This window comes from Limulus polyphemus, unplaced genomic scaffold, assembly GCF_000517525.1.
Source record: "Limulus polyphemus unplaced genomic scaffold, Limulus_polyphemus-2.1.2 Scaffold1075, whole genome shotgun sequence".
Classification (NCBI taxonomy): domain Eukaryota; kingdom Metazoa; phylum Arthropoda; class Merostomata; order Xiphosura; family Limulidae; genus Limulus; species Limulus polyphemus.
This window is the reverse complement of record NW_013666685.1, coordinates 327870-335691: the sequence shown is the minus strand read 5'-3', so window position 1 is coordinate 335691 and position 7822 is coordinate 327870. Positions and strand designations below refer to the sequence as shown.

Here is a 7822-nt window from a genome sequence, read left to right as displayed (position 1 = left end):
CTTGCAACGCTAGAATCCGGGTCTCGATACCCGTGGTGGGTAGAGCACAGATAGCTCATTGTGTAGCTTTGTGCTTAATTACAAACGAACTAACAACATTTTGAAAGAATAAGTCGTAGGTCACTGACAAATATTTGTCAGTTTCTATGGTATTTTTACGTTTTATAGCAAGAAGTTTGCAGCAGTGTTCAACCAATCAAATGTCGCACTCTGAATTATTCCATCATCGCACATCCTCAGTAATGGTGAGTCTCAACACGTTGACCGCCTTAATGACCCTGGCAGTCAATAGGACTAAAGTCCAAATAACCAACCGGTAGCATTGCAAAGTGGCCTGATGATTCAATATGGTTGTTGGTTTAAAAATCCCCCCCCCCCAAAAAAAAACAAGCCCAACAACAACAAAAAAACAAACAAACTAGTAATGCATATCCGAATATTGCCTTGATACTGATGCAAGTGAAAAAATTCATTCCGCACATGAATTGAAAAAATTAGAGGAAACATTGGTTGTGAGTACTGTTTGTTTTTTTTGTATAAGAAAGGGTATTGACATAGAGAGGGTTCAAAGAAGGGCTATTAGGATGAACCAGGAATGTGTTACCTTACGGGAACAGGTTAAAATCTCTTAACGTATTTTTACATGAGGAAAGAAAGGTAAATGGTGAAATTATCAACATTTTGAAAGATTATTTGAATAATCAATGCATACAACTATACTTTTCACATTCCAGAACAAAGTTTATGTTAATTGGGCAAAGTGATGGTTGGAATAACAATACGGTAAGACTGAATAAAGTCCTTGCTGATCGTATGTGTATTGGACACATCATACAAGGCATAGGTAGCACCTGAGTAATTTGTTTAGTTATACTATTCTGTCACTGTGTGGGAAGTTGCACAGATGGGAAGAATCGGTTCATGTTCCTAAATAAATAATCTCCTCGATCACCCACATACACCTCTTTCAATCTGTCTTTACATATACTGCATAATATTTTTGAGTTGGAAAGAATAATGTCCCGTGAATGATATTTTATTTCGGGAGGCCAAGTCTTCCTAAGCCTCTTACATGCACCACCCCTAATCATGAATACATACCATGTGATATCAAGTTTTCTTCAAACAGTGAATTCATTTAGATACTAAATGTACAAGTTATGGAATTACAGCAATTGATCATGAAAATAACATTGAAATTATAGGTACCACAAACACCTCCTAATTAAAATCTGCTTTATGTGTTAAATAAAATAATATATGTATTTAGAATGGAAGAAAAATGTGATTTTCTTCTTACCTGCCTATCGAATTCCTACAAAAAAATCTAATTCGACCAATTCTATTTTGAAAATCAGCAATGACATGACAGCCGTGACTGGTATAAGGTTGCGATAGAGCAGCATATATCAATTCTACATTTTGATTTTGTTCGGCGTTTCATAGGTAGTATTGCACCAACAAAAAGTGATTGCTTTTGGGAAGAGTATTTAATAGCCCTTTTTGATGCAAAATATTCATACATTCAGGTCGCAAAGATGTGTTCAGATCTGATATTTAAGATGAATAAATATTTTACGAAAATATCCAGATTTGAAATTTTTATTTGATATAAGACTATTACAATTTTAGGATATAAAAAAAATGGTTAATTTCGAACTCTGTTTTTTGTTTGTAATTAAGCACAAAACCAAAAAATGGGCTATCTGTGCTCTGTCCACAATGGGTATCGAAACCCGGTTTCTAGCGTTGTAAGTCGGCAAACATACCGCTGTGCCACTGGGGAGCTCAAACTCTGTATCAGTTATTTTAATTTCCAAGTTACAAGTTCTAAAATTCAGATTTATCTTTAATATTGGTATTTATGGCCAACATGTGCTATTTACGAGATTCTGCATCATAGATATATTATTGTTTAGGGATCAAAGTTAACGACTTACGAGAGCCTAGGGCATAGGCCGCCTACATAATGCAGAATAGAAGTATATCCTTTTCCGTTAAGCAGGAACTACATTTTTTGTCTTAAACCCGTCATGTCGTGTAAATTAACGTTTTAAAGAAATGTCTGTGTCTAGCATTCATATTCTGAAGATAACAATTATGACAGTCTGATTCATTGGCTGTCTTTGATCACATGACTGTTGTTATTCTTATTTTCGGAATTTGGATCAGGAACTGTATTGTTTTCAGAGTCATAATTACTGGTAGAAACCCAGATTCTGAAAACAAAAATTACGGCAATCAGTACGAGTTAGCTGCTCGATGGGAAATATATTTCACGAACGTTAAACAATTTGAGCAATTTAAATTTGACTAATCCTTTTCTACTGCCCCCAAGGGGCACAGAGGTATGTGTACGGACTTACAACGCTAGAAACCCGGTTTCGATATCCGTGGTGGGCAGAGCACAGATAGCCTGATTTGTAGTATTGTGCTTAACTTTAAACAAACAAACCTTTTCTACTTTCCCATCCAAACGTAACAATTTTGATCATTTGTTCAAATGAATTTTGTGCGAATGAGAGAAAAAAAGTCGCTTCGTTTAAGGCAGCAGTCGTTGCATGTCCAAGGGACAACATATATATTTCTCTGGTCGTTTTTTTTTTTCTGTGAATTTCAGATCTGAATAATTTCTCCAATTATTATTATTAGTATTATAGCTCCCGTGTCTAAATTTTCGGGTTTAGTATTCCAATTACACTTTTATTTGCCATATCCATTGCTAACGACGGGTTTCGCTCAATCCAATCTCATCAGACCGGTTGGGACACAACAAACACAGTAGTGGTCGGATCACCATTAATACAAGTCAATTGTTACAACAACAATTTTTATAGTGTGAACGCCTTTTCCAAGCTTTTAATATACGCTTTCTAATTCTTGAAAGTCCCTTGGGAATTATTCGCCAGCTTGGAAAAGACGTTCACTCCACCACATTTACGTTATTTGGCAACAATCAACGATGGTTTATTTGATAGCAGAAATAAGAATGGTATCGTTGTTAACGTATGACATCAACAGTTGAGCATTCTGTGCAACAGTAGAGTTTCATTGTCAGCGTACAACATCAAAAGTGAAGCATGGATAGAGACCAATGCAAATGTGGGCTGCATCTCAGCCAATGGCATTGGAGCTTTAAAAAAAAAAACCAAAAAAAAAAAACCCCGATAGTACATTGACCACTAATAAATACAAGCACATTTTTTATCTATCTTGCCATTCCCTCAGGAACAAGATGTGTTGGTTAGGGATTCAATTTCCGGCAAGACAGTGATCTAAAGCTTATAACAAATGTAATTAAACGATACATGGAACGAAAAAAAGGCCAATATAAGATTCACAACCATGGCTTGGCCTGCACAAATTTCGATGTTATTAAGGCTGTAGAGGCTTATATGGAAAATTAATAGGTCAAAGAGCAACATAATTTGGCTGAAAGGTTTGGAGTAGTACAGAACATTTCAACAATATTTCACCATCATACATTGTTAAACTTATGATAGTATAAAAACAACGTGTAATGCTCTGTTTAAAGCAAATATAAAGTACTAGTTTATATACAACCTGTTCGCTCTTTTATATTTTCTGCAAGTCTATTGTACTGTTGCGTATCTACTTGTTTGATTTCCGGTAAAAATTCTTTCCGAGAAACTTCAGTATCGACAAGTCCCTTCTTGATTAAAACTAGTTTATTCTTTCTCGATACAACTTTTTGTAATACACAGAATTTCCACAGTCACTTTAAACTTAACAACCTTTATAACACACGCTATAAATCGCAGTGATTCACACATTTTACTTACGGTGCCTACTGTTCGCTTGACTCAATTATCTATCTTTTCAATCTGTCTATATCTCTTCTATCACTGGCTTTATTTGCCGGGCTTATATACTAAAAAAGAGAGCGCCTGGCAAACACTCTGATATTCGCGGAGTTCCTCAATAAGTCACGATCCTCCTAGAAACTCCAGTGCGCATGCTCCCAGCGTGGCGTGACTTCCGCTGTCGTAACAGTACTAATGATAAATTAACCATTCAGTTGCAGTTTATTTGTAATTCCTAAGTGTGAATATCTGGACGTTTCCATTAATTACTTTCACTACTGTATGCATGTATGTTTATTAATAAACTGGTTCAGCTAAGTGTGAAAATTTAAAAACATTTTAAAACTTACTTTGATAGTTTCCTCACGCCGAAACTTAATATATTTTTGCGTTATACACAATGTAACTGAACATTTATTTAATGGCACAATATAGACACAAACAATCAAATTATTTTACTAAACGACATACAGATGAGATTAGAATGATGTGATGATGACCTTAAATTTATTCCATATTTTTGTTATGTTTCAGAAGTCAGTGATTCTCCATCGTCTGGAAGGTTAAATGCTGATCGAGTGAACAATGCTAACCTATCTGAGCGACGCCCTCTTCTGACTTTGGAAACAACCACAAAACGTTGGCAGAGATTCTTGGAGCTACCTGGTTTAGGTATTCTCTGTTCACTCTTCTCGGGGATTTGTTTCGCTAGTTGTTCCCTTATAGTTAAACTAATTCCCTGTATGAACCCTCTAGAAATTCTTATTTGCATGTGTGTGATACAAACATCTGTCTTCAGCAGTGTTATTATCCAAACACGACAACCTCTCTGCGGAGTTCCAGCAGAGAGATGTGTCCTCCTGGTTCGAGCAGTAAGTGGAGTGCTTGCTTGCAACCTCTCCTGTTACTCTTTTCGTTACATTCCTTTGGCTGATGCCACTATTATTATTTCAAGCACGCCTGTTTTTGTTAATATCTTTGCATGCTTGTTTCTTAAAGAGCCTTGTGGCTGGTTTCATGTAGCGACTGTGGCCACCACAATGACGGGGATTCTTCTAATAACCAAACCAACTTTTATTTTTGGCGAGATTCAGAAAAACAATGAGGCTAACAACATACTTGTTGGCTCTTTCTTAGCTTTTGGCAGCTGTTTGGCCATCTCTTTCGTTATGATTACTGTGCGAAAATTAAGGTCAACTAACTATGCTACCATCAACTTGACCTTTTCGGTCTTACTCATTGTTATTAACTCGGTCATTTTAACCATAATTAGAGACTGGTCATTTCCATCATGTGGAAAAGAGGGCTGGTTGCTTTCATTAATGGGGGTTTTGATTACATTTGCTCAGTTCTTTCAGACTGCTGCTTTAAAACTGGAAGAAGCGGGACTTGTTTCAATTTCAAGGACATTTGATGTTGTTATAGCTTTTGTTTTTCAAGTGACTTTACTAGATGAAGAGATCGTGTGGACCAGTGTACTCGGAGCAGTACTGATCTGTTCGTGTGTCGGGATGCTTGGGTGGAGAAAATGGAAAGGCTGAAAATTAGAATGGAAAAATCATGATGAAAAAATAAGTTTTCAGTTTCTGTATAAAAATAGTAATAATGCTTATTTTATTAGTTTTATTGAATTTCGCGTATAGCCACACAAGTGTGATTTGAATGTTACTCATTTAATGCTCCCACAGTCCCAAAGTATGGAGCGAGATTTTGCGGATAAGGGGCACAAACCAAATACATTCAGTTTCAAGTTTGGCACGCTAACAATAATAAACGCTTTTATATATACGTGTGTTTTTTTTATAGCAAAACCACGTTGGGTTATCTCCTGTGCCTACTGAGGGGAACGAATCCATGATTTTAGCGTTGTAAATACGGCGACTTACCGCTTTACGACCGGGGGACACGCGTAAGTAATTCGCTTATTGAATGTTAAGACATTATCAGCACTTAAAGATGAAAGGAAACTCAATATATCATGTAAAAGATAACTGTACGTAATAGATAACAATGATGATGATACTACACTTTATAAAATCTTGGATTATAAATTAAAGTTCTCATTGCACATCAAATCTGATTTAAAAAAAAAAAAAAATCAGTATAAGCTTTCCCATGAACTTTCTAAAATTACCCTTAACAATATAGCTTTTAAAACACGTTTTCAGTATTACGTTGAAATTGAAGTATTGCACAAACTAAGTGTATTGTTTTCAACTTTAAGATTAAAACACATTCTTCTTAGAGTGGTATAAGAAATAAAGGCAAAAACCTTATTAATTATTTGTATAAAGTCGCATCTTAGTAGACCTATTCCTCGGTATTTCAGCGATAAGTCTACGATGCTAAAATCAGGAGTTCGATTCTTGAGGTGGACGGAACGCAGATAGCCCATTGTGTATCTTTGCGCTAAAAATCAACAAAAACAGCTTTAGTAGACCGAATGTGGTTAGTGTGTCAAGCTGCAAATAGAGGGGGTCTGGTGTTAGAGATGTGATGTCGCTGAATACGTTCTGTACCTTCAGCTGTCGGAACGTTATAAAAGTGACAGCCAATCCCGTTATTTGTTTACTTTTCAGCAGTAAAATGTAGTTTTCTGATTCGCTAGCAAAGTTTCTACTGCATGATTATATCTTGAATATTTGAAAAAGTTTTTTTGTTTTTTTCTGGCTAAGGAGGTATAACGCTCATATTAAATTTTGATACAATTTTTTTTTTTTGCATAGCAGTTAGAATATATTGTCAGACTTAAGCCTACACAAAACATCTATTGATATAGATTTAATATCATGTCATAGTGGATAGATTAGTACTATATGCAGGTTATGGTTAAGTGTCTCAAGCTTACGAGGCTTGAAAGCTTTTTTAGTGCAAAACCTTGTCCACACTGCTTGCGAGAGAATAATTTAGAAGCACAGTAGAGAAGGAGCATCCACACCAGCAGCGAGCGACGTAGTTTTGAGAAATTTTCGTTTCACTAAAATAGAACCCGTCTCTATTATTTTTTTCTCTCTCTCTCTCTCTTCGTGTGATGCGAAGAAAACTGGCCAATCAAATTAATCCGGACTATAATGATAATAAAGATGGTTATTATGTGGCGCTTAACAACAACAACATAATAATAATGTTGCACTTTAAAATACTTTAAAAAGTTAATATACAGAAAATGTCAAAGAAGGAGTTTTTACAGAAACATAATTCAGATTGCAGAAAGTTGTGTGTGTGTTTGAAATGTTCTAAATAAAATGTTTATTTTGACTATTACCTTGATATATAATTGCTTTATTAAACAGAACAAAAATATATTCCAGTGTTGTATTTAAATATCTAGAATTTTGGTTGTTATTAATCAAACAAGAACACATCAAACCAGCATAGTTTTTGTTTTTTCGTTACTGAGCACAAAGCTACACACTAGGCTAACTGTGTTGTGTCCATTATGGGTATTAAAACCCGCTTTTTTGCGTTATAAGCCCTCAGATCTGTCGCCGAACCAAAGGGGAGCTATCAAAAGTTCTATTAAACAACGGCCTGGCATGGCCAGATGGTTAGGGTGCTCGACTCGCAATCTACGGGTTGCGGGTTCGAATCCCCGTCACACCAAACATACTCTCCGTGGAGGCTTTATAATGTGACGGTCAATCCCACTATTCGTTGGTAAAAGATTAGCCCAAGAGTTGGCGGTGGGTGGTAATGACTAGCTGCCTTCCCTCCAATATTACACTGCTAAATTAGGAACGTGTAACTTTGCGCGAAATTCAAAAACAAACAAACAAAAAATATATTAAGCAACTTAATTTAAAGTTGATTTAAATATCATATATAAAACTAACTTACTTGCTCTCTATATCTGGATGTATTTATAACACGTGACAGAAATATGTAAACCTTTAGTAACAGCAGTATGACACATAACGAAAACTTAGAAGCTTGTTTGTTTGTTTTGGAATTTCGCGCAAAGCTACACGAGGGCTATCTGCGCTAGCCGTCCCTAATTT

General features: G+C 35.8%; 1 protein-coding gene across 2 annotated transcripts in view; it reads left to right on the top strand.

Annotated features, from left to right (window-relative positions):
* The window catches only part of LOC106462020 (probable serine/threonine-protein kinase DDB_G0282963), a 142620-nt gene that overhangs the window by 5316 nt on the left and 129482 nt on the right, over positions 1–7822 (top strand). For both annotated transcript variants that reach the window (XM_022389130.1, XM_022389131.1), the window contains exon 2: positions 4359–4496. The gene's annotated coding sequence lies outside the window, so the exon portion shown is untranslated. The remainder of the gene's footprint in view (positions 1–4358; positions 4497–7822) is intronic.